The sequence below is a fragment of the Physeter macrocephalus genome, chromosome 7 (assembly GCF_002837175.3).
Source record: "Physeter macrocephalus isolate SW-GA chromosome 7, ASM283717v5, whole genome shotgun sequence".
Classification (NCBI taxonomy): domain Eukaryota; kingdom Metazoa; phylum Chordata; class Mammalia; order Artiodactyla; family Physeteridae; genus Physeter; species Physeter macrocephalus.
Window position 1 is genome coordinate 141,059,827 of NC_041220.1, and position 27,989 is coordinate 141,087,815.

The 27,989-nt window shown below is 41.7% G+C and overlaps 1 pseudogene; it reads left to right on the forward strand.

Moving 5' to 3' along the window:
- The first annotated feature begins 18 nt into the window (after nt 1-18).
- On the forward strand, nt 19-27,989 carry LOC129392257 (non-histone chromosomal protein HMG-17-like; annotated as a pseudogene).

Sequence of the window (27,989 nt, forward strand, 5' to 3'; positions counted from 1 at the left end):
TGTATTTATTATGCACAAGAATAAAGTGATCTAATAGCATGACTAAAAGTAGTCCCGATATTAGTGAATAGCTTTCTTGTGGGTTTCATCAAGTCCTTGTTTTTCACAGTGTTGTTGGTACTCCGTGGTATATTGCTGTTAGAGGTGTGAAACGAAAGCTGATTGTAAGAAGAGGCCAGAAAAGCGTGGTCTAGATTCAGGTAGGTTGTGATAAATTCAGGGAAGTCTGTCTTCTACACCATTTCTAGGACTATTTCAGTTGCCATGTGTAGCATCTGTTTGGAAAAAGTTCAAAAGTGAAGTGTTGGATTTTCTTACCAGATACGTATATACTTGTCTTAGTAACTCCCAGCCTTAAATTTTGACTTTACTCTTAACTAAGAGAATTCAAAGGAAGACTGATCGGTCGGGTGGAAGGTCGTCTTCCTCTTCTAGCTCGCGCGCCACCTCTTTCGGTTACAGGCGAGGTTTCTTGATACCATTCTGCTGTCATCTGAACTTTGCTGGGTCCACTGTCAAACCTACATTAAAAACAGTCCCATGAAGTGGCTCTGCTGCCCCGTGGGGGGCTGAAACCTTAAGTTTTGTTCCAATTTTGATGGTTGGAAACCTCACAACTTGTAGCAATAAAGCATTTTTGGAGAAGGTTATTACTCTCTGTTGAGCTGTACTTGCAGCTTTCAGTGTGCGTCCTGCAAGGTGGATGTTGGTCGTGTGCAGGACGCTCTGGAGAGGAGTGCTGTCACTCTGATAACCAGAGGGTTACCTGTTGCGTACTCTAGGTTAACCACGCGGCCTGTTTGGCGCTGCTGCCGCTATCAGGACACGCCCCTCTTAGGGTGACGTAAAAATAGGCGGAAGGGAAGGGAGGCTGTGTGTTGTAGGAGGGAGGGTCTAAGGGTTCCAGCCTCTTGGTTTATCCAATTGGCCTCTGAAGCGATGCCATCCTGGGATTATAGCCAGAAGAAGGAAAAATTGGTACTATTTAAATTAGAATTTACTGAACTGTCAACTAGATAAACTTGGAATTTTAATCCTCAGGGCTCTTTGTAGGGTTCTGTGTGCCAAAAGCAGAATACAGATTTTGTTTCAACGCTTCTTCTAGCAAAAGTAAAGTTGATACTTGGCAATCTAACAAGACTGTAATATAGTTCTTACATTTTTATATGCATTTTTTGGTGTCTCTATTAAGGGTCTGTATTGTACCACTGTACAAGTGGTACAGTTCTTCCTAACTGAAAAAAAAATTGATGGTGATGAAAAAGTGATGGGAAATTTCCTCTCTGTGATATAAAGATTTCTGCTGTCGCTAAATCCTCAACTGGGCCTCAATAAGTATAAGTATAAATTTTTAGAAACAACATAGGAGGGAAGAGATTTTTGGAATATATTCTGGATCCCATGGCTTGCTTTCAGCTAATAATTAAATTTGCCTTCTAGATTTAGTTGCCTGTGCATTGTCTAACAACCAAGAAGCCTGTCTCCATACCATTCTATGGCTATCTTTCCAATCTACCATAGTTTCCTAATACTGAGCTTTGATAAACCTGCCACTTGTTTGCTTTGATCCGCAGGTTTATCAAATCCATTGTCTAGTGCCTGATGCCTTATCACAACTGGTCTAGATACTGGGTTTTCTAAAGTGTTCTAAAACTCTGATGTTTCTTAATTAATAGTGAATAACTAAGCTAACCACCTCTCATCTTTCAAACTATTTGACTTCGAGTAGTCTTACTGTTGGCTGATGCATCCCATATCTCGTAGGATTGTTCATTGACCTGCTAGGATGCTTTAATTTTAGAGAAGTATCTAATTGCAATGTGAAGTTAAATGATTCGTGCTTTGGTTCAGACTCATGAAAATCCATTTCTAATGTGATGTATGAAATCGTAAGGATTTACACTGGGTACATTTTAGTATAAAGGTACAGTGATTAGGGCAGTACATAGTAGACATTCAAATCCTTGTTAAATTTGCTGTGAATATTAATATTGCCCTATAGATTGTAGAAAATAGCAATAAAGTACTATTAACTTTCAGGTCACCTGCAAGGCTCATAGATTTTTTTATCTGCTGGTTTAGAGTATTCCCATTTATCTTCCCCTTGTCCCTCTCTGTTGGTCTTCAGGAATTTCCTCAAAATACCACAGATCCGTTATTTATGTTGAATGAATGTCTCGTATCTAATTTTTGGTTTTTTCCTATAGTTTGTCAGAGGAGCAGTTGTGACTGGCCTTGTAGGAAGCAGGTGACCGGAGCGCCATCCTCCACTTTCTCAGTTGCCTGTTCATTGTGGCCTGAGTGGGCAGTGAATCTACTCATCCATCATGTCTTTAGCAACCCGCCACCCAGGTAACAGGCATGTCCAGTGGAATTAAGTTACTGCGAAGATTGCCACTCGGTAGTTGTTTTTCTTTCATCTTGCAAACAGTATAAGGGGACTGGTAACACACAAACCACTTACCCGCAAGGCTCTATTTTCTGCAGCCTAGTATCTTGCCTTTTATTCGTTAACAAGTAAGGAGACACTAGGTGGGGATCTGCACTGGTTATTTCTAGACACTTGACCTATATATAGCCAGTGTTCATCACAACCAAAGCTGTGGTCCACAACTGATTTTCTCTACTTAGGATTGGCAGTTGCATCTTTCTAAGTCATGAACTTAATCCTGGTTGTGTATTAGAATCCCAGGAGGACTATTTAAAAGCCACAAACCTCAGTGCCCAGGCCCACCTGCAAAGTTCTGATGTAAATTATCTGGAGCCAGGCCTGGACATTGGTCTTATCTTGTCTTTTCCTTCCCTTCCTTTCTCCCTTCCTCCCATCCTACTTCTCTCCCTCTCTTCCTTTCTTCTTTCCTTACCTCTTTCTTTCAAGACTACCCCAGTGCGTCTAAGGTATACTGTCTTTTTTGAGGAAGAAGTTTAAAATATTTTGTAGTATTTGGTTTTTTCCTCAAAACTCGAAGGGCAAGCAGCTATGTAAGTGCAAAAAGATTAACTTTCCCCTGTCTTACATAAAAGGGAAGAATTTGAATTTTCCGTCAAAAGGTCTGTCAGGTTATTTTCAAAGTCCGTGCTTCTTCCCTGCTTAAATCATGCTGCTGGGACTTCCCTGGCAGTGCAGTGGTTAAGACTCCACGCTCCCAATGCAGGGGACACAGGTTCGATCCCTGGTTGGGGAACAAAGATCCCTCACGCTGCTGCTCTACTACATGAGATGCTTGTATTCAAAGAAAAAAATCACCTCTACATAGTTCTGTTAGATGTCATGGTAACTTGGCTCCATTGAAGCAATAATTGCCATAGATGCTTGAGTTTTTGAATGGATGAGCACCAAAGCAAAGCACGGAGCCTACAGGCTTTTTTTTTTTTTTTTTTTTTAAATCTTATTTAATATCATTTATTTTTGGCTGCATTGGGTCTTCATTGCCGCGCGCGGGCTTTCTCTAGTTGTGGCGAGCAGGGGTTACTCTTCGTTCGGGTGTGCGTGCTTCTCATTGCGGTGGCTTCTCTTGTTGCAGAGCACGGGCTCTAGGCACGCAGGCTTCAGAAGTTGTGGCTCGCGGACTCTAGAGCGCAGGCTCAGTAGTTGTGGCACACGGGCTTAGTTGCTCCGCGGCATGTGGGATCTTCCCAGAGCAGGGCTCGAACCCGTGTCCCCTGCATTGGCAGGCGGATTCTTAACCACTGCGCCACCAGGGAAGCCCCCGCAGGCTTTTAAATAAGGACAGGTGGTAGGTATTAATCCCTGAAAATTCATATACTCCTAATACACATACCTAATCTCAAATCAAATACATACGGTTTTTTTTCTCCCTAAAGGACTGCATTTTCTATAAATGAGTGAATTGCTATTACAAATCTCAGATGTGAAAGGAACCCTGCTTCCAGGACAGATGGAATTCAAACCAAAATGTGGCTTGTTGGTATAGAACCTGGAAAGGAGATTTACGTGCTACAGAATTATGTGTCAAATTAAAACCTAGTTTATGAGATGACATTCTGGATAGATCTCCCAAATTTATCCAGTCTAGTATTTTTCTTTAACAAAATAGGAATTGTTTTATAGACCAACCCTCAAGTCTATCTAGTTTGTTCTTGACTGGTTAAAGATTTTGATAAATGAAACTGTTGATACTGTTCATTGCCATTTTTGAGTTTGTAGACATGGATGATTTTCCTTCACCTTTGCAAACTGGGAGGTCAAATTGTTTTAATCTCTTCACATGGAAGTCTTACTTTATACTTTAGTTACTTTTCTCTGATCCTTGTGACTAAACGTCAAATTTCTGGCATAAACACTTTGTGGCTTGGTCCAACAATAGTATGTTGTAGTTAAAACAAGCTTTTAGATCAGACAGAACTAAGTGTTTTTTAAAACAAATAATTAATTAATTTATATTTGGCTGCGTTGGGTCTTCGTTGCTGTGCGTGGGCTTTCTCTAGCTGCAGCAAGTGGGGGCTACTCTTTGTTGCGGTGCGCGGGCTTCTCATTGCGGTGGCTTCTCTTGTTGCGGAGCACGGGCTCTAGGCAGGTGGGCTCAGTAGTTGTGGCTCGCGGGCTCTAGAGCACAGGCTCGGCAGTTGTGGCGCACAGGTTTAGTTGCTCCGCGGCATGTGGGATCTTCCCGGACCAGGGCTGGAACCCGTGTCTCCTGCATTGGCAGGCGGATTCTTAACCACTGCGCCACCAGGGAAGTCCCAGACAGAACTAAGTTTAAATCCTGGCTCAGGTACCTTAGGCAAGATACTAAGAATTTCTACTTCATATAGTTGTTGGAAGGATTAAGTAACATACTGTATATAAAGTGATTACGACAAAGCCTGACACATAGTAAGCATTCATTATAAATATTAGTATTTGCAGAACAATGTTGTTTTGTTTACTTGTCAGTGTTCTACTTGATTATCTTTGTTTGTCCCTTTTAGTACATTGGGCCAGCATACTCAGGAAATAGTTTATAATCTTTTCCTAGATACTAACAGCTCAAGTTTTGCTTTTGTTTTTTTCCCCACTAGTGTTTTACTTCACATGTACTAGCACTTTACATATTTTGCCTTTTCACACAGTAGAGAAAATGACCTCCATCATTTTGACATTCATGAAAACTTTAGTGAACTTGGCAGATTTCTTGATGCTGCTGTTTAAAATTGTTTAGAAGATATGAAATAAGGCCAGTCCCAGTGTCCTTCCTTCCATCCATTCAGTAGTCAGTGAATGCCTCCCAGCTTCAGGAACTATGCCTCATACTGGGGCTATATGACGTATATGACGTAGTCCTTGCTCTCACAGCTTTCATAGGCTAGTGAAGGAGACAAGCAAATCAAGACATGATTGCAGCAGCAATATATAAAACCCTCAGAGTCAGTACTGATTTCTGTTTGTATGGACTAGGAAAAGCTTAACAGAGAAAGTTCCTTGAGTTTGGAAAGATAAAGATGAATTTCCTATACAGACAAAAGATAGAATGTGCCTAAAGGTACAGATATATGAAACAAGGTAATGTATTCAGGAACTGTATGTAAAATACCCTGACAGAATCTGGGAAATGAGGCTGGGGCTCAGATTAAAGAGAGACTTAGGTGACTTACTAAAAGACTGGATTTGGCTTTGTGTAAGCAAAGGTCAGTTATTGAAGAAGTAGGGAAGGATGATAAGTACTTGAGAGAATTCTGCCAGCACTGTGACGGTGGGGATGGGGAGCAATATTGGAGGCACAGCAGCTAATCAGAAGACTCAGGCTGAGCTAGTGAATAGTAGCGGTTACTCACTGAGTCCTTACGGTGTGCCAGGCAGTGTAGTAAGCATTCTGTACCCATTAGCTCATTTAATCCTTGAAAAAACCCTGATGAGGTGGGTATCGTTCCCACTTAACAGAAGACTCGAGGATCATAATTTTCCTGTGGTCACATAGCTTGTAAGTGATGAAAATCCTCGTTCAAGCCCAGGTATGTCTAACAAAGTGCTTGCTTCTGATCAATATAACATCTGGTAAGAAGCAGTAAGGACAACAACAGTTCATTATGAAGAGAGCCAAGGATACAAGAGATGTGAAGAAGGTAGGACCTCAATCAGCTGGCTATATTGGAGGGAAGAGAGCGGTGCATGGAGAAGTAAAAGCTAGCAGTGATGCCCAGGGTTTTGGCATGCAACACTGTCTTTAACAGTATCATTAAACACAGTCAAGAATTGGGAAGAAGAAATTGAGGGGAAAGGAGGTCTTTTCAGACATGAATTTTAGGCATGTTTCCCATAAGATGTTTAGTAGGCAGCCAGGTATATAGGTCTGAAACTCAGAAGGGAGGTGACTTAAAACAGTGAGCTGTGACAGAGTGAGGTAAATCAGAAAGAGAAAAACAAATACTGTATGCTAACACATATATATGGAATCTAAAAATTAAAAATGGTTCTGAAGAACCTAGGGGCAGGACAGGAATAAAGACGCAGACATAGAGAATGGACTTGAGGACATAGGGAGGGGGAAGGGTAAGCTGGGACGAAGTGAGAGAGTGTCATGGACTTATATGTACACTACCAAATGTAAAATAGATAGCTAGTGGGAAACAGTCACATAGCACAGGGAGATCTGTGACCACGGTGCTCTGTGACCACCTAGAGGGGTGGGATAGGGAGGGTGGGAGGGAGACGCAAGAGGGAGGAGTTATGGGGATATATGTGTATGTATAGCTGATTCACTTTGTTATGAAGCAGAAACTAACACACCATTGTAAAGCAATTATTCTTCAATAAAGATGTTAAAAAAAAAAAAGGAATAAACCTACCTAAGGAGACAAAAGAGCTGTATGCAGAAAACTTTGACACTGATGAAAGAAATTAAAGATGATACAGACAGATGGAGAGATATACCATGTTCTTGGATCGGAAGAATCAACACTGTGAAAATGACTGTACTGCCCAAAGCAATCTACAGATTCAGTGCTATCCCTATCAAACTACCAATGGCATTTTTCACAGAACTAGAACAAAAAATTTCACAATTTGTATTGAAAGACAAAAGACCCCGATAGAAATGGAAATAAAAACAAAAATAAACAAATGGGACCTAATGAAACTTAAAAACTTTTGCACGTTAAAGGAAACCATAAACAAGACGGGAAGACAACCTTCAGAATGAGAGAACATAGTTGCAAATGAAGCAACTGACAAAGGATTAACCTCCAAAATTTACAAGCAGCTCATGCAACTCAATATCACAAAAACAGCCAAATCCAAAAATGGGCAGAAAGCCTAAATAGACATTTCTCCAAAGGAGATATACAGATTGCCAACAAACACATGAAAGAATGCTCAACATCAGTAATCATTAGAGAAATGCAAATCAAACCTACAGTGAGGTATCACCCCGCACCAGTCAGAATGGCCATCATCAAAATAATCTACAAACAATAAATGCTGGAGAGGGTGTGGAGAAAAGGGACCCCTCCTACACTGTTGGTGGGAATGTAAATTGATACAGCCACTATGGAGAACAGTATGGAGGTTCCTTAAAAAACTAACCATAGAACAACCATACGACCCAGCAATCCCACTACTGGGCATATACCCTGAAAAAAACATAATTCAAAGAGAGTCATGTACCACAATGTTCATTGCAACTCTGTTTACAATAACCAGGACATGGAAGCAACCTAAGTGTCCATCGACAGATGAATGGATAAAGAAGATGTGGCACATATATACAATGGACTATTAATCAGCCATAAAAAGAAACAAAATTGAGTTATTTATAGTGAGGTGGATGGACCTAGAGACTGTCATACAGAGTGAAGTAAGTCAGAAAGAAAAACAAATACCATATGCTAACACATATATATGGAATCTAAAAATAGAAAAAAAAAATGGTCAGAAGAACCTAGGGGCAAGACGGGAATAAAGATGCAGACCTACTAGAGAATGGACTTGAGGACACGGGGAGGGGGAAGGGTAAGCTGGGATGTGTATATATAGCTGATTCACTTTGTTATAAAGCAGAAACTAACCATTGTAAAGCAGTTATACTCTAATAAAGATGTTTAAAAAAAAAAAAGATGATGACTTACAAATAGTGAGAGAAAAGGGGACAGAGAAAGAGAAGCTAGCCAAAGAGACCCAAGAAGTAGTAGTCAGAAAGCTAGGAGAAGTAGAAGATAATAGTGCTGAAGAGTCAACATTTTTTAAGGATTGGGGTCAAAAGGTTCAAAATCAAGATGTGATCATTCACATCCATCTAGTCGGTAACATTTTAGAAGTCTGAATGTCAATGCTGGCAGAGATGTTGAAAAACAGCACAGGAACTCTCAGGTGTACTGTCTTTGGGAGTATAAATTGGTATAATCATGAGGGCAATTGGCAATATTTATTTACTAAAATCAAATGTGTGGGGGGCTTCCCTGGTGGCGCAGCGGTTGCGTGTCCGCCTGCCGATGCAGGGGAACCGGGTTCGCGCCCCGGTCTGGGAGGGTCCCACGTGCCGCGGAGCTGCTGGGCCCGTGAGCCGTGGCCGCTGGGCCTGCGCGTCCGGAGCCTGTGCTCCGCAACGGGAGAGGCCACGGCAGAGGGAGGCCCGCATACCACAAAAAAAAAAAAAAAAAAAAAAAAATCAAATGTGTGTAAACCAGCAGTTCCTCCAGGATATCTATATATATCTATGTATACCTGTGTATATATACATATATGTGTGTCTGTGTATATGTGTGTGTATATACACACACACACACACACATATATGCCCTGTAAACATTCCCACACATTTGCCAGAGAGACGTGCAAGAATGTTCATCACAGTATTGTTTATAATAATGAAATTTGGAAATAAAATGTAACATAAATAAATTTTACTATTTTCATTGAATGAAATGCCCTACAGTTAATACAAATAAGCTAGCATTAAGTGAATCAAGGATTGCTCTCTAAAACAGTAGTGATCAAAAAAGTTAAATGGCATAGTATTACATTTCTTATATGTAAATTTTTTAAGTGAGATAAGACTAAGTATGGTTTATGGATATATTCACATAAAGTAAAAGTTTAAAAATAGTTTTGGGAATTATAAACTGTCCAGAACCACTGTCCAGAATTCAGGACAGTGGTTCTCTTGAAAGGAGGGAGAGCCACATAGGGAATCCAGTTTTTATTTCTTAAAAAACATGTTTGAGATAAATATGGCAAAACGTTAACATTAGGTGTTTTTGTTGATTTTGGGTCTATGTGGGATACTTTGTACAAAGTTAAAAAAAAAACAATTTTTTAAATTCCCCATTGAAAAAGTGGGTGGACAAAAATAGACTAATACTAAGACAATACTATAACTCACTCAGAAAGTAGGGAAAAAGTCAACAATTGAAACAAATGCTTCTTTGGTTTCTATACTCTCCCGGAAGGTTAAGGGTACTTTTACTGATTTATCAAGAGTGATGAGAAAAGTAGGAGAGAGGGTTACCAGGATGTGTAACATAATTTTTCAGGAAGAAAGGAGGCTCAAATAATATCTAAAACGTTATTGCCGTTTGTAATTTCCAAAGTGTTTATATGTAGGTACTATTATCCTTCCTTTACAGATGGAGGTATGTTACATGACTTGCTAAAAGGTGCCCAGCTAGTAGTAGAGAGCTGGGTCAAAGGACCATCTTTCCCTGTGTTCCTTCTTGCATTATCAGCTGGGTGTTCAAGTTCACAAAACTAGATGTTAGAGCAGGAACTTGAACCCAGGTTTTCGTTTCAAGGCAAACTAAACTACGCTATGTTCCTGGACCACATACATTTGCTTAAAGAGCGATTACTGAAGTTAAATGCCTTGTGCTGTTTAGAACTGCCTTAGAAGAAAGAATTGTTGAAATTTTTAAAAAATGGGTATTTTCTAAACTATGCATTTTTACACAGTATTTGTTTACCCTTTTTGATATATATGACACTGCTTTATGTTTCAAACTTATCTTTTTTTTCCCATAACCTCCTGTTATGCTGGTGTTTGGATTTCCTTTTACAATGGGGAAGTGGATTTTTAAGATGGTGAAAATAAGTGTCATAAGATCATTTACCAGTTCTGTAAATTGGAAACTACCGTCCTTTATCCCTTAAGTGAAATGCAGTGTTTTGCAAAAGAGACCACTCCAGTGGCTAAGATGCCCGTGGTAATGTGGCCAAGAGCTGTGTGTGATAGACGTATTGATTATTAGAGATTGCCAGGCTGTCTTGCTAAAGTAGTACAATGAAAAACCAAGATAACAGGGTCTATTCTGTACCTTACCTTTCACCCCAACTACAATATTATACTTCAGGCCAAAGAGTGACTCTTCCTGAGTGCAGTGGGGGGAAAACATTACCATTAGTGAAAACTATCATAAACTCACAAATACTAGTGTTTATTAGATCTTGGAGTTAGGAAGTCCTTCATAAACTTAGCAGAATTGGTTTCCACAGCGTAGTGGGAATTGAAGCCAGGGAAATGCGGTGAGCAGTGCGTGGAGGTGAGAGAACGTAGAGGCTTCAGGAGAATGCCGCTTTTTCAAAAACCTTTGAATGAGATGGAAAGGGAAGACGGAGGGCAGAAACAAAAAGAAGATAAAGGGGTAAAAAGAAGGGTCATGATAGTTGAGAGATTTGAGCATGATTATAATTAGAAGGAAAGGAACTTGTAGAGGAGGGAGAAAATTGATGGAGTTAGGTCCCAAAGGAGGTAGGCCTTGAAAAAGACACCCTTTCTTGGAAACAAAAAGGAAGTAAGAGAATGGTGTAAGCAGATTTATAGCTGTGAGAGAAGAGGTTTATACTAGATGGTCTCAATATTTTTTGTGAAGTGGAAAGTATGCTATTTGTGAAGTAGGAGGGGGTAAAAGGTTAGTTTGGGGAGGGATTTGAAGAGAGAATGGAGGTAGTTTGGAATATTCAGCTGACTAAAGAAAAAAGCATTCATGAACACTGTTAACCACTGAATTGAGTTTGGAAATCATGAAAGTATAGTAGGTTTTATGATTGCTTCTAGTACCTCAGCTGAATGGCTTATAGAACCAGGCATATATTACATGACTGACCCAGAATTGTGAGCTGGATGACAGATGGAGGAGAAAGACGAGGATGGAGGGAAGGAGGTTGAGGCCTTGGGGCCTGGCAGAATATGGCACTGTTCTAGACGTGTGTTGGAAGAGAGACACCAGGGGAGGAAAAACATGGAGGGCGATTGAAAGCACTGGTGAGAGAAGAGGCCATATGACCAATTAAGAGATCCAGGCCAGGGCTTCCCTGGTGGCGCAGTGGTTGAGAATCTGCCTGCCGATGCAGGGGACACGGGTTCGTGCCCCGGTCCGGGAAGATCCCACGTGCCGCGGAGCGGCTGGGCCCGTGAGCCATGGCCGCTGAGCCTGCGCGTCCGGAGCCTGCGCTCCGCAACGGGAGAGGCCACGGCAGTGAGAGGCCCGCGTACCGAAAAAAAAAAAAAAAAAAAGAGATCCAGGCCAGATATGGAAAGACATGGGACCAAGAATAAACTGGAAGAAAAGGGAGCATCACAGGAGCGAAGGTCTCGATGCGATTGTGGGTCAGGCATTCAGAGGATGCTATCTGTGGATGGAAGGATAAGGCTATTGTAATCACTCAGAACTACTCCATAATAAAGCAGAGAGTGTGGCAGTGGCCCTGGAACTGTGATGCTTGGGTGTTTAACAGACCATCCACACGAATATTGAAGTCGCCTAGGAAATGATGAAATGAATTGGGCTTTACAGGAATAAAATGATCCAGGTATAATGTTACTGTGGAGAATGATCTGGAGATAAATGGCTGTTAGGGACAAAGCAAGGTAAAGGGTGACAAAATCGGATGGAATAAACCTCAAAGGAATGAAAGTTTTTACAGGAGAGTGAAGTGCTTTAGACGAGGCTACAGGACAAAAAAGGGTAATACCAATTCTGAGCCCCGTGGTACATGCAGTTTGAGGAGACTGCAAAGGAAGTAGTATCTTTGAGAAAGAAGTTGAGGACATTCATCAGAAAAGCTGTAAATGTATCGAGTTTGTTTATAGTGCAATAGGTGGCCAAGGCCCACGCTGGAAAGGGCTAAGGGAGAGTTTTGTGGGAAAAGTAGAGATGAGGGGTCAAGAGGGCATGCTGTCAGGTACACAGCAGTTTGGAGCTGGAGACAAGAAGTGAGAGGAAGCTGATCGATGGGTGAGGAGTCTGCCTTCTGAGCAGGGACCAGGAATGAAAAACTTGGATGGAACTGTCGTTTCTCAGCTTTTTGTCTAGTTGCTTTGACCCTGGTTAACCGAGGGTCCCAGCAGTGTTGAGCCTTGTCTCTGTAGGAGTGTTTCTAGATCCGTGGTGGGGTGGTTATTGGTGGATCCTTGCGGGGGCTGCTGTGCAGGAGGCCGCGCGTGGTAGTATTTGGCCTGGTCTCTGCTGGACTTCCTTATGGTTTAAAACAAGCAGCCGTGGATTTGCCACACTCTGGCAGGCATGCAGCAGACATCCCAGAGGACAGAACCCAAGGACTTTCTCTATGGACTGCACCCTCTTTAGTATAGGGTCATTATCTGTGCTTTACATAAGATGCAGTCCCTTTTTTCCTGCTTTTGAGAAAGATTTCATTCACCAGTCTTTTGGAGGGAGTATGATATAGTGGAAAAAGCATGGACTCATATAAAAGTCTTATTGAAGACTATCTGCCAGGCACTGTGCTAGGTTCTGGGAAGTCAGTGATGAAAATGACATGATTCTTGCCTTTAAGATCCTTACAGCTTAGTAGAAGGAGAAACAAAGATAAATATATTCAATGACAAGTGAGGGGTGCCGTGATAGATGCATAGGTGACAAAGTGTGGGAGCCCAAGGGAGCAACAGTGTGTTCCGCCAGCTTGAGGTGGAGTGAGAAGGCAGGGAGTATCCTTCTCGGTTTTCTCCGCTCATCTTCCTTCCGTTCTGTGTGCGTGTCTGTTTGCATCGTTAGTGTTCTTCATTCATTGGTATCATCATATCTTGCCTAAACTAATCTCTTCTCCATACTGCAGCCAGACTATGATTTCTAAATTACAAATCTAATTCCTTGGCTTAGAATCCTTCAACAGCTTCCTGTTGCTTCTAGAATAAAATAGTTTACAGGGCACTGCAGAGTCTCATCTTCCTGACCTCTCTAAACCTCCGTATTTCATCACTTTTCATCTCTAACTCATTGCTTTCATTTTAGATAAACTTCTTCCCACCTGTGGTCCCTAAACCCCCACCTGCCCCCTGGTGCTCTTTTGAGCTAACACAGTTTCTGTACGGGCACACCTCAGAGCTACTGCAGGTCCACTTCCAGACCACCGCAGTAAAGTATCACAATAAAGCAAGTCACACAAATTTTTTGGCTTCCCAGTGCATATGATAGTTATGTTTACACTATACTGAAGTCTATTAAGTGTACAATAAATAGCATTATGTCTAAAAAAACAATATATATCTTAATTTTAAAATACTTTATTGCTAAAATATGCTAACCATTATCTGAGCCTTCAGCAAGTCATAATCTTTTTGCAATAGTAACGTCAAAGATCACGGATCACAGATCAGCATAACAAATATAATAATAATGAAAAAGTTTGAAATATTGGGAGAATTGCCAAACTGTGACACAGACATGAGGTGAGCAAATGCTGTCGAAAAGATGGCGCCGACAGACTAGCTCGCTCGACCCAGGGCTGCCACAAGGCTTCAATTTGGAAACATCATTTCTGCGGGGAGCAATAAAGCGACGCGAGGTGAAACAGGGCGCGCCTGTACTTCTGTTCTCGTCGCACCCACTGCATGGTATTGAAGTGCCTAGTTGTTTGTTTCCCTGACTAGACTAATCTCCTCAGGGCAGGGGTCAAGTTGTTTGTTTTATGTTGGTTTTGCTTGGGGGGTGTGTGTGTGTGTGTGTGTCACACAGAAGAGCCTTGAGCAGGAAGGAGTCAGAGAATACACGGTCACCTGCCTTGTACCTACGCTGGCAGTGTAACCACACTACCGCAGTCACAGTCACACCCTTAGGAAGGTAATTTCATTGGTTGGGGCCTTCTGTGTGTTCCTTGAGTAGCTGCATAAAAGACAAATTGAACACTGTCAGGAATATTTCAACAATATACTCAGTATTCAACAACTAGATGGCAATGTTGTTCCTACGTCTAAGTGGAGAAGTTGATTAAAGTTAAATTTTCTCGGTCAACGGATGGTCTGTTTTTACGTTATTGCATGAGGTAGTAACAGGACTGTTTATTCCTTTATCTACTTATATTCTGAATTTAAATATTCCTTAGTATTTATTGCCTAATAAAGTTGAGCAATTTCAGTCTATAGAAATAAAATATCGTAGACCATTTTATTTCATCATTTAACTATAATGGTTTATACCTAATCATATAAGTGTTTTTGTCTTTTTCGTCATGATTATCTTACCTGGTTCAGAAATTAAAACACACACAGAGATCTCATTAAAATGTTACACTAATCTTTTACTCAGATTTGACATAAAATGGTATAAAAGATGAAGTTGGTGGTCCTCAAATGGAAGTGTATCGTTTAAAAACAGTTTTATTGAGGCATAGTTTACGTACAGTAAACAGTAAACTCCTCATATTTAAGATGTACAACTGACAGATGTGCACACCCATGAAATCGTCACCACAAGGTAATAAACATATACCCATTCCCCCAGCGGGTTTGCTCAGGGCCTTCTGTCATCCTTCCCTGCCACCCTTCCCAGCCCCCTGCCTCAGCTTTCTTTATCTATAAATTAGTTTGCATTTTCTAGACTTTTATATAAAAGAGATCATCATACGGTATTTACTTTTTTAATCTGGTTTCTTTCGCTCAGCATAATTATTTTGTGAATCATCTGTGTTGTTTCATGTATCAGTGGTTAATTCCTTTTTAGTGCTGAGTAATATCCCCCTAGAGATGCTCTGGGAAAAACAACTTTGAGCTTTCTCCTGTTAGAAGAAGAAATTATCATGAAGCCTTGGGACTTCTATTTTTTAAACATTTAAATGAACCTTTCTGACCAAGAGAGTCTGATGTGAATCTACATTAATACTGTGCCTTTTGTGCTCTTTCATCGATGCTCGTGAAAATCTCAGGGTTAGCTTTACTAACTGTGTGGTCAAGAGGACCACACTGGCAGCTTATTGAAAATACTACCTTTGAAAGAAAAAAGAAAGGGCCACTTGGATTGTTGTACAGTGTCTTTTCCAGGTGTCAGCACATCATAATTTAAAAACTGGAAATCTGCTGTCCATTAATCTGTGGACAAACAGGTGAACAACTAGGTTATTCACGGTTCTGCACACATTCCTACTGCCTTCCCATGACAAGTCTTTTTTCATGCTTCTCACTCTTGCTGAACTGTTCTTTCCTCAATTACCACCTGAGCAAATTCTGCCCATTCTTTAAGGTTTTTCACAGCTGAGTTGAATTTCTTCCTTCTCTGATCTTTCATAGCACATTCCATCTTTCTTTTATTCATCTTTATAGGTAGTGTTAACTTAAACTTTGTTGAGTATCTATCTTATTTTTATACTATTACAAGCTCTTTAAGGGCAGAAATCATGTTTATTCATCTTTAAATCCCTCAAAGTGTAGACTGAATGCCTGGTACCTAGTTGGTACTCAGTAAATTGTTGCGTGAGTGAATATATCTACCAGTAAGCTGGAAAGTCATAAGTAGTTCCATTATTAGCCTGCTTGAGAATACTGCTAAGATTCCAAAGGGAGCATCCACTGAACACTTAAATACATTTGGAGCCATGTGAGCTTTATACAACATTCCTCACCAACATTAAAAACAGTGAATTGTTGCCATGATACTATATTCCACCATGTTCCAGGCTTGGGGTCTAAGCAATTAGAATGGGCACTTTGGATACGGCAGGGACATCTAAGATGAAAAAAGAAATTCCTCCAACATAAGATGATTCTTCGTCGTTGCACACAACATCTGTTATTGACAGCAAGCATAGTCTAGCTTCCTCTTACCTTTGCAATCTGATTTTCCACAACTGCCCTGGTCAAAACTCCCAGCCAGACTGACTCACACACGAAGCTTTAAAACTGAAGCTTTTCCTTGTTCCATTCTTCCAGCATGGAATTCGCCATGCAGTTCCTATTCCTTTCCAAGCACAGCATATTTCTCACTTTCTCTGTGATGCATCCCTGACCATTTTAACCCACAGTGATAATCCCCGCCTGGAAATTCAGCTTTACTGTCCTTTCTACTCATATCAGAACATCTGATATTTGTGTCAGCTCAAATTTATTTAGTTCTTGATTATTTGACGTTTTTACTTATAGAGATCTTTTCTCCCAAACTGGATTGGGACCTGGGACCATGGATTTTACTCTGTTATGTCCCTCACTACCCCAACCGTAAAGCCGTGCACAAAGGAAATGCTGAGTATTTACTAAGTGGATGAATTTTATCTCACCTGGAAATGCAATAATTGTGAAGACATTATATATGCCCCTAACTTGATTAGCAAAAGTTGAACGATTTTCATCATCAAAATCAACCTGCAAAAGACAGACCAAAAAAAAAAAATTTATTTCCATATGACCTGTAGTGGTTATGAGTTTGCATATGACCAGCTAGTGGATTGCTTAAGTAGTGGCATATAATGGTAGACAGCAGGGTTGGGCCTGATTGGCAGCTAAACACAGGTTTAGGAACTCTGTTTTAAAAGTTTATCCAGGGGCTTCCCCGGTGGCGCAGTGGTTGCGCGTCCGCTTGCCGATGCAGGGGAACCGGGTTCGCGCCCCGGTCTGGCGGGATCCCGCATGCCGCGGAGCGGCTGGGCCCGTGGGCCATGGCCGCTGGGCCTGCGCGTCCGGAGCCTGTGCTCCGCGACGGGAGAGGCCACAGCAGTGAGAGGCCCGCGTACCGCAAAAAAAAAAAAAAAAAAAAAGTTTATCCACTGGTAACAAAGCTCTGAGAGATCAGTTTACGTAAACTGCTGAATAAATCAGACTGCCAGCTTAAATGCATTAACTTACTATGAGAAAGGTCATCATACAGGATGACCAGTCCACTTTAAACCAGTCATAGGTTAAAAGATGGCCCAGTGAGCCAGAAGAAGAAACCAGAAGGTGCTCAAAAGAGATTACTTGTCATTTCAACTTGCACTTGGGGCTATGGGAAACTTACTGCTAGAGCTTAGCACCTGTGAAGTCTAACAGTTCATGTGAGGTTGGAAATTAGGTAAATTATAAAAGAAAAAGCTAATGCTTTTTAGCATTTGCCAAAAAACCAAGCATACCATGGGCCGAGATTAAATCAATAGTGTAGGTACTGCTCTAAACCAGGCATTTAATTGATAAGACCCCATTCCTACTTGGAGTAACTGTATGCCATGAGCTGTGGATTATATAACCTAGAGGAAACCCAGCGCTTGCTAAGTAGTAGTATCAGAAGCATACATAGTGTTTCTGTATTCTGCAAGGTAGAGGTGTCACTTGTTTTTTTTTCATTTTGAATGTCGTAGTTGTGAGAGAAATTCAGAGGCCATTGGTTAGGTCCAGTGAAAATTTTCAAGCAATACATGGTCATAGGATCTTTTCAAAATAAGCACTTTTACTATTGTTTTCAAATCCTTTTAGACAACCCTAATTCTTCTGTTATGCAATAGCCATTGCTTAGAAATGGTCAAATTTGAAAACTGAGTTAAAACCTCAAGGGCCAGAGGTACTACATGACAGGGCTGTGAAAGATTAATCCAGTATGATTACGGAAGCACTCAAAATTCTATTTTGAGGAACTGTAAGAACAGAGGGAGATTCAACAAAGTCCTTAAGGACAAGTAGACTTTCTGGACAGTTCTGAGAGTCCTTCTAAAGTTGCTATTATAAGTTTATAGTGGCATCAGTTAATCGATCTCTAGGAGTTCTGAGGCAGCCATCTATTATTCTGTGTGTCTACTACTCTCTCCTCGTGGGAAAACTGTTCCTTCCTTGATTCTGTCATCTAGTTCTAGTGGAGGCTACTGACTCAAGTACCTTGTCTAGTTATAAGTGATTGGTCCATGAGGGAACACCTGATCTAAGCTAGGTCAGAGCCCTCCCTTGGGATTTTCTGAACTATAACAAGAGGAAAAGGTAACTTTCTAGGAACCATAGGATATGATGCTTGAGACTGTTTCTTGTCATGTGGAGAAAGCCAGTACACTGAGAGAAGCAGGAAAGAGCGTGGATCCCAGCAGCAGGAGTCTCTAGTTCCAGCTGTCTTGGAGCCCCGGTTGTGCTCTTGTCCTTCCTGTGGTTTGCTTACATGAGCTACTCTGGTAGCTCCATTAAACTCTCCTTTTCTCTAAACTATTTTGAATTGATTTTCATCACAACCAACCAAAAGAGTTGTAGCCCAGACAAGCACTCAGAAGCCTGCGTATAGGGATGAAAAGTAAATGCTTATACCGTTCCCAGGCTGCATCTGAGCCAGGTAAATACACAAGGGGACACGGTAGTGAGGATGTTTGGGAAGAGCTGGATCATGAACAGCTGAGCCGTGCGTCTAGGCCGATTAAGAAACGAAGTGGCAGGACGGGACTTTGTAAGAAAATGAATGTGCTAAAGGGATGGAAGATACTGAAATGCAGGATTTAAGAGGTAGAGCAATTCCTGGCGACAAACCTAAGTACAGTCACGGAATAGATCAAGTGTAGTGTGTTAAAGGTCATCAGATTGAGAGGGTTCGAGATAGAAGACAGGGCTGTCCACATGGACAAGCAAATGGTCCCAGATGATGGTGGGACTCACATGGAGATAAAGACCATAAACTAGAGAAAAGAATAACTAGGAGGTTAGTAGATGGCAGTAAACAGCAGGACTAGAGAGGTAGATGGTTAAAAAATATAATTTTGAAAGGAGAGGCTTCTCCGTGAGGGAGAGACAGATTAACAGTCTCCACCCCAGATGGTAGTAGAAAGAGTCGTTTCCTAAAGGGAAACCAGGTTTCTGCTTAAGGCCAGGAGGTGGAAGGAGTATTTTGTCACAAGGATGAGACTCTAGGTGAGTTTGTTTTGAATAGGCAGGAGTTCCAGAGGACACAGGATAGAGGACAGAGCCGGAACAGGAAGGGTTTGGGAGGACCGCAGAGCGGAATGGGAGAGGATAGCTTCCGGGAGAGCCTTGTGTTTGACGAAGTGCTGAGTGTGATGGGAAAGCGAGGAGTAACTGGCCTTGGGTGTCTCAGGAAATTCTTATGAAAAGATGTTTCAGAATGGGCCCAGGCAAAGGCTTAGGAGGCATCAGAATTCTGAGGGAGGGGACAGTTGGCATCTAGGTCTAGGGGTGCATTTTTTCCCACTATGTCAGTAGAGACATTTGGTACTAACAGCCTTTATTCAAGGTTCTTTGATTTACTCAAATACGTTGAATATCTCTTATGTGCCAGGCACTGTGCTAGATTCTGGGCATGGGGTTTCAATGGCAAGAGAAAGGAACAGCCTCTTTCCGCAGGAAACATAGAATACGGTGTGAGCTGTAGGCCTATTGGATGGTCTGAATGTTTGTGTTCCCCCAAAATGCTTATGCTGAAATCCTAGCCCCCAGGGTGATGGTACGAGGAAGTGAGACATTTGGGAGGTGATTGGGTCATGAGTGAGGGTAGAGCACCTATGAATGGGATTGGTGCCCTTATAAAAGGGGCCCCAGAGAGAGCTTGCTTACCCCTTCCACCCTGTGAGGACACAGTGGGAAGTCTGCAGCCCGAAAGAGGGTCCTCACCTGACCATGCTGGCACCCTGATATTAGACTTTCAGCCTCCAGAATTGTTAGACATAAATTTCTGTTGTTTTTGAGTTACCCAGTCTGTGATGTTTTCTTATAGCAGCCTGAACAGACTGAGACACCAGTAAGTAGACAGTTATAATGTTTTATATCATGATGGGGAAGTACAGGGTGATAGGAATATGGACGGTAGGAGTGGGACACGTAACCCAGATTAGGAATGTCAAGGACTGCTTCATGGAGGAAGTGCTGAATAAGCCGAGACCTAAAGCGTGGGTGTGAATTATGAGGAGGGGACAAAGGGCAAGGGAAGACAAAGGGAGGGCGCTTTGGGCAAGAACAGCCCGAGCAATGTCCCAGAGGCAGAGACGTTGAAAGAAGCCTGTTTCCTACCTTAGAGGGTCGTTGTGAGATCTAGCTCTTAGAACAGTGTCTGGCACAGAGTAAGTGTCCCATAAATACCAGAAATTATTCCTACGGGACTTCCCCGGCCGTCCAGTGGGTAAGACTCCGCGCTCCCACTGGAGGGGGCACGGGTTCCATCCCTGGTCGGGGAACTAAGATCCCACATGCCGTGCGGTGTAGCCAAAAACTAAAAAGAAATTATTACTAAGTCTGGAGCATAGAATTAAGGGTGAGGGTGAAGAGAGATGAGAAATAAGGCTACCCAAGTAAGCAGAAGCCAGACTCTTAAGTCCTGGACGAGGCATTTAGACTTGATGCGGGAGTCCCTGGCACACCACTCACAGATTGTCAGTAGTGAAGTAAATTCCACGCATTTTAGAAAGATCGGCTGAGACTAGCAGCAGGGAGACGAGGCAGAAGATTGTTGTAATCACGGTCTGAACTAGAAGGGGACAATGATGATGGAAAAACGTGGATGGATTTCGAGATATTTAGAAGGTAGATGTATGAGTTTCCCAGGACCACCATAACAAATTACTACAAAGCAGGGGAATAAAACAACAGAAACTCATTCTCTCACACTTTGGAGGCCAGAAGTGTGACATCACGGCGTCCGCAGGGTTGGCAGTCCTTGTTCCTGGAGCAGCGTAGCTCCAGAACCTCCCTCCATCTTCACAGGGGTCTTCCCACGGCCCCTCCCCCGTGCCTGCGTCTCACATCTGCCCCTCCCTCTCCCCTCTTCCTCTCCTTTCCCTCCTAAGGACACCAGACACTGGGTTTAGGGCCCATCGGAAACCCAGGATGCTCTCACCTCGAGAGCCTTCACTTAATCATACCTGCAAAGATCCGGTTTCCAAACAAGGTCACAGTCAAAGGTGCCAGGAGTTAGCACCTGGGTCTATCTTTCGCGGGGTAGGGGTGGGGCCCCAATTTGACCCAATATAGTAGAACTAACGGGACCCTACTGATCGGCTGGATGGGGGTGAGGGGCTTTGAAGGAGAAGAGAAACCAAGGGCAGCTTCCGCGAACAACTGGTGGATGATGGTGCCATTCACTAAAATAAGTAACACCGGAGGAGAGACAAGTTAGGAGAGGGAAGATGACACCTCTGTTTTGAGGTGCTTGTGGAAATCCAAGTGGGGATCAAGTAGGCAGTAGGTCATATAAATTGTGAGCCTAGTAGATGGAGATGAGGGCTGGGCATACAGATTTGGGTGGTAACCGAAACTATGGGCGTGGGTAAGATTGTCGAGGGAGAATCTGTAGAATAAGAAGAACCCTGATCAGAACTCAGATACACAAAATTTTAGGGAGGGACAGGAAGAGTAGCAGTCAGGGAAGTAGGAGAAAACATTAAGAGAATCATGTCTTGGAAAAGCTCAGGGAAGAAAACCATTAAAGCAGGAGTGAGCTGTTTCTCAGGAGTTTTAGAGAAACCAGAATGGATGGAGAGGTGAGGAATGCAAAGAGGGTAAAGAAATATTTCAAGAAGTTTGGTTGTGAAGAGCAGGAGAGATTGGCAGGTGACAAGAGATGCAGACAGAGGATTTTCTTTTGATTTTTATTTAAGATGGGAGAAACTTGTGCCTGCTAGAAAGAGAATTCTGCAGGCGGGAGAGGTGAATGTAAAGGCGAAGTCAAGGTCGTTGAGGAGGCAGCATAGGTGAGACATTAACCTCAGACAAGAAGAAAAACATCTCTTGTACTTAAAGGAGGAAGAGGGGAAAGGATGGCTATAGAAGGAGGCAAGTTTGCTGACGTGATGGCAGGAAGCTAAAAGTTTTTTTATTCCACAAATATATTTTTTAACAAATATCTTTGAATGCCTGGCCCATGCCAGCACTGTTCTAGATGCTAGTGATACAAAGAGAATAAAACAAAGCCTCCATCTCCACAGAACTCACATTTCAAGTGAGAAGATGGAGAAATACATATGTATGTATGTATGTATTTTTCAGTGCCAAGGTAGCTGGTAAACGCTACGAGAAAAAATAAAGAAGCTTAAGGAGAGAGAGTTTCGGAAGGGTATCTGTTTAAATGGGGTGCCTAGGTCCAGCCTCTCTGAGGTAGGCAGTGAAAAGGCAAGGCATTAAAGATCTAGGAGGAGCATTCTAGGCAGAGAGAACAACAGATATACAGGTCCTGAGGCAGGAATATGGTTGCCAGCAGCAAAGAATAATAGCAAGGAGGCCCCCTGAAACTAATATAATATTGTAGGTCAATTCTACTTCAATTGTTTTTAAAAAAGTAAGGAGGCCAGTGCAGCTGCAGCAGAGCAAGATAGAAGAGAGGTATGAGAATGGTAGGCAGGGTTCCGGTCACAGAGGTTTAGTAGTCTTTGGTGAAAACTTTAGATTTTTAGTCTAAGAGTGATGAGGACCTCTTGGAAGGTTTTGAATAGAGAAGTGACATAATTTGTGAACAGATAATTTGGCTGCATGTGCAGAATAGATGGTAGGGAGCAAGAAAGGAAGAAGGGAGTCCAGTTAGGAAGTTACTGCACCAGTCAGATGAGAGATTATGGTGGCTTGGACCGGCATGGTAGCTGTGGAGGGGTTAAAAAAAAAAAAAAAAAAGTCGAATTGAGCATCTATCCTGAAAGTGATGCCCACAGGACTTACTGACAGACTGAAGATGGGATGTGAAAGAAGAAAAATGAAGAGCCTCAAACACCTCAGACTGGCTGAGGTAGAATCGATGCCTTCAAAGAAATCCTAGCCCAGGTGTATGAAGAACGTTTGGATGAGGTAAGTACATAACACAGGGAGAAGGGAAGGAAGTGTGTATCTGCTAGATGCCTGTATGTCATTTTCATGTGTCATCTCGTTGAATCCTCTCCACCACCTTTGGGGATATTATTATCCTTAATTTTAGAGATAAGAAAAAATTGTAATTTAAGTTACATTTAATAAGTTACTCAAGCCATAGCTTATATGTGCATTTTAACTCAAGACTGTCTAACAACTAAGTTCTTTTCGCTAGCTTAGAAAAATAACACTTTTACAGCACTAGTACAAATGAAAAGATTTAATTTATTTTGAAGCAAACTTGTACTTAAGAAAAGTCAGCTTTGACTAGATGATAGTTCAAAGGTATGTATTCATTTTGGGAACAATTCTGAAAGACTTTTTAGGTTCTCAAGGGCTACAGAGGCTAATCGCACTAGTTATTTCCCGTTTCTAATTTCACTTTCAAAAGATTTATCCCTAGTACAATTTTTGCACTTATTAGCACTTATGCCATTTGTTTTTGATGCATGAAGATAGATCCAGAGCTAGAGACTATTTTCCCTAAGAATTTGGGCAAGGGCTAGAAGAGAGAGGGGAAGAAGTACACGAACAACTGCATATAGTGATAGTAACTCTTCAGCTCTGGTAAATGAAAACTTAAGGGGAGAACATAGCATGTGGGAAACTGGAGCAGGGAACCCAGGGAAGCCTATCCATGGTCCCAAGTCTCTAAGATTCCTTAGGATCTGGACACTGGAACAATTCCAAGTAAGTCTGTTTCCATCTGGACAAGATTCTTAAAAGGAGCTGGGGGTGAAACTACTTTGTTTCTTTATATTTCTCTCCATAAGTGTTTATACTCTCTTTTCAGCCTGGAGGAACATAACACTGGGCATATTTAAGAGTTTTCACCAAAAGCACGGAAGGAAGAGGCAGTGGGACATAATGGAAAGGGCAAAGGGCAATTCAGAGACTAAGATGGCACCGTAGCGAGGTTCAGGAAAGGGTTGTGGACCTCAATGCCTGCTCTACCCTGAGTGTGCAACCGCGGGGAGGTCATTTTCTGTGAGCCTCCGGATCCTCATTTGTTAAATAGGGATAAATGAGAGTAAAAATAGGAACTACGTCATATGTTCCTATGAGAATAAAATGAGACAGTCTATATAAAGTACTTAGCGAAAGGGCTCAACAAGAGTTTGTTACTATTAATAAGCTTCACTAACAGCGTGACTCCAGAAAAATGGCTTAAACGTTTTTGCCTTTTCTTTTCTCAGCCATAAAGTGATGGCTAGAACTAGGTGATACTGCAGATTTCTTTACAACTTTATAGTTATGATGTTATGTGTGTTGTTTCTTAAGGTGACAGAAAAGAAATGATATCTTTCAGTGGTAGCCACCAGGTGGCGGTAGTGAAGAGTTTAACTGCCATCCCATTTTGGGGGAAACTTCCTAATTTTTTCAGTATACAAATTCAAAAAAAACAACAAAAAACTTTAATCATTTGTAATCCTTATTCCCAAGGAACTACCATGAAAATTTTCACGTATAACCTTCCATCCAGGTTATTTCTTCACATATATATAATTATTTTTCAATTTTATAAGAAATGAGGATAACAGATGTATTGTTTTGTAATCAATTTTTTTAACACAAAAATATATGGTGAACACCTTCCATAGCAATTAATGTAGTTCTACACCGTCATTCTTAAAAGCTCCATGGTATTCCACAGGTATTTGTTTAAACCATGATTTGTTTGAACCATCCTCTACTTAGCAAACACTGACTGGAAGAATTTCCGGAAGTGGAATGCCTAGGCTATGCACCTTTTTTTTTTTTTTTTTTTTTTTTTTTAAAGGCTTTGATACATACCACAAATTTGTCTTTTCCTATATTTTTTGGTTTTGTGTCTGGTAGAGCAAGGTCCCTTATTAGTGCCTTCCTTCAGAATTTAATTGACTATCTAAAGCCTTTATTCTTCCTGAAGAAATTTTAAATCTTTTAATCAAATTTTGCCCTTCTGTCTCCCCTAAAAATTTTGCTGGGATTTTGATTGATACTGTGTTAAATTTTTAGGTTAATTTGGGGGGAATTTTCATCATTACAATATTATGTCTTTCTATCCAGCAATATGGTACACTTCGCTATTCATTCAATTCTGTCAGTAAAATTTCCATATTATTTAGTTTCCACTTAGTTTACTTCTGGATAGTTTATATTTTTTTGTTGCTGTTAATAAATATTATCTTTTAAAATATTCTTCTGAAGGCTTTTGCTGGTATATAGGAACACTATTAATTTTAGGATTATTAATTTTGTAATTGGCCACGATACTGAACTCACTTAATGGGTCTAATAATCTTATCTATCCATTCATTCATTCTGTAAATATTCAGGCACTATTCTGGGTCCTGGAAATAAGCAGTAAAAAAAAAAAAATCTGTTCTCAAGATCTTTACATTCTACTGAGAAGAAATACTAAACAAATAAATATATGACAGGTGGTGATAAGTGCTAAGAAGGTGGGAGAAGCATAATAAGAGGATGGAAAGTGACCACAAAAAATACTACTTCAGTTAACATGTTCAAATAAGCCCCCTCTGATAAGTTGAAGTTTGAGGAAAGACTTAAAATGATGTTGTTTTTCTTGGGTTTTCCCAGTAGGTATATATATATCATTATATACTTCCCACCCACAGCAGGATTTCCACGCTCCTGGAAGATTGCCTGTCCAGTGGCAGCAACACCAAAGATTTAGTCTATAAAGGACGCTTCTAGGGTTTTCAGTGTTCTGGATGTAAAGAATGGCTCCACAAGTCCTTCTAGCTACAACCCCAGTTGGACTTTAAAGGCTCACAGAGTTCAGTGTGCTCCTGGCAAGTCTACTTTCCCTCCCCTCCCAAATCTCAATGGAATCTACCTGCTTCACCAATATAAACTGCCCAAGAGAACAATCCCAAGAGACCACTATTAGAGGCTACAAACCACTTAAAAGGACAATCCCAACAGGCTATGATTTCCTTTTTAAAAAAATTAGAAATAATTGCATCATACCTCAAATGCCTGTTTGCCTCTTTTAACAGGTCAAGTTCATCATATAGATTTTTTTTTTACATCTTTATTGGAGTATAATTGCTTTACAGTGTTTCTGCTGTATAACAAAGTGAACCAGCTATGCATATATCCCCATATTTCCTTCCTCTTGTGTCTCCCTCCCACCCTCCCTCTCCTACCCCTCTAGGTGGTCACAAAGCACCGAGCTGATCTCCCTTTGCTATGCGGCTGCTTCCCACTAGCTATTTTACAGTTGGTAGTGTATATATGTCCATGCCACTCTCTCACTTCGTCCCAGCTTACCCTTCCCCCTCCCTGTGTCCTCAAGTCCATTCTCTACGTCTGTGTCTTTATTCCTGTCCTGCCTCTATGTTCATCAGAACCATTTTTTTTATTCCATATATGTATGTGTTAGCATACGGTATTTGTTTTTCTCTTTCTGACCTATTTCACTCTATATGACAGACTCTAGGTCCATCCACCTCACTACAAATAACTCAATTTCATTCTTTTTATGGCTGAGTAATATTCCATTGTATACATGTGCCACATCTTCTTCATCCATTCCTCTGTTGATGGACACTTAGGTTGCTTCCATGTCCTGGCTATTGTGACTACTGCTGCAGTGAACATTGTGGTGCATGTCTCTTTTTGAACTCATCATATAGATTCTTAACCCCATAATGCTTTGCTCTAATCTAGCCTAACTTCCCACTTCTCTTAATCTATCCTGACTCTTTCATTGTGCTGTCATGAGTCAAATCCCCTGTTGCCGTTAACAACTCTTCTAACCCTTCCCTTTATCTTCTTACTCTAACCAAAAACCTGGGCGTCTCCTTGTTTCCTTGCAATACTTTCAAGTTGTAGGTGTTTTGTTTTGTTTTGTTTGCGGTACGTGAGCCTCTCACTGCTGTGGCCTCTCCTGTTGCGGAGCACAGGCTCCGGACACACAGGCCCAGCGGCCGTGGCTCACGGGCCCAGCCGCTCCGCGGCATGTGGGATCTTCCCGGACCGGGGCGCGAACCCGCGTCCCCTGCATCGGCAGGCGGACTCTCAACCACTGCGCCACCAGGGAAGCCCTTTGTTTTGTTTTGTTTTGTTTTAAATCCTTCGAGTCCTGGTTGCCCTCCATTGCCAAATCCAAACCTTTCCCCTTCCTTCCAAAATCCTAGTTCCCTTGAGATGCATATCATTACACTACAGCCTGAACCTACCCAGGCTGATTGCCTGCTAAAACCGAAATATCAACATTCTCAATAGAATTTAAACAATACACAGAGTTTCAAAACAGAACAGTCGGAGCAGTGTGAAGAAGAGGTGAGAGCGACCCCTGGACCGGCCAAAGCCGCGCGCCACTGCGTCCCCGTGTCCAGCGCCTACGTCCCGCCGCCATCGCCACCATGCCCAAGAGAAAGGCTGAAGGGGATGCTAAAGGAGATAAAACCAAGGTGAGGGACGAACCACAGAGAAGATCTGCAAGGTCATCTGCTAAACCTGCCTCCAAAACCAGAGCCCACGCCTAAAACGGCCCTTGCAAAGAAGGGAGAGAAGGTACCCAAGGGGAAAAAGGGGAAAGCTGATGCAGACAAGGATGGGACTAACCCTGCAGAAAACGGAGATGCCAGAACAGACCAGGCACAGAAAGCTGAGAGTGCAGGAGATGCCAAGTGAAGTGTGTGCATTCTTGAAAACTGCTTCTGCTGACTGTACGGTTTGAAGTACTATTTTCTATCAAGTTTTATAAAAATGCAGAATTTGGTTTTACTTTTCTTTTTTTTAAGCTATGTTGTTAGCATACAGAACACTTCATTGTTGTTTTTTGGGGGAAGAGCACGTGTCACTAATAGATTGTCTCCGAAGCTGGACTGACGTGGGAAAAAGAACACCTTTCCCGTCTGGTTTTGAGAGACTTCCTCTTGGTGTTCCCAGGAAGGAGGGGTTCCTTGATGTTGGCACACAGTAGCCACCTTGGCACAAATGCCTTGTGGTGTGGAAAAACTAAATTTACTTTTTATGTCCTCTTCTCCCTCTCCACCTTCAGCCTAGACTTGACTCCCTTAAACCCAGAGACCTGTT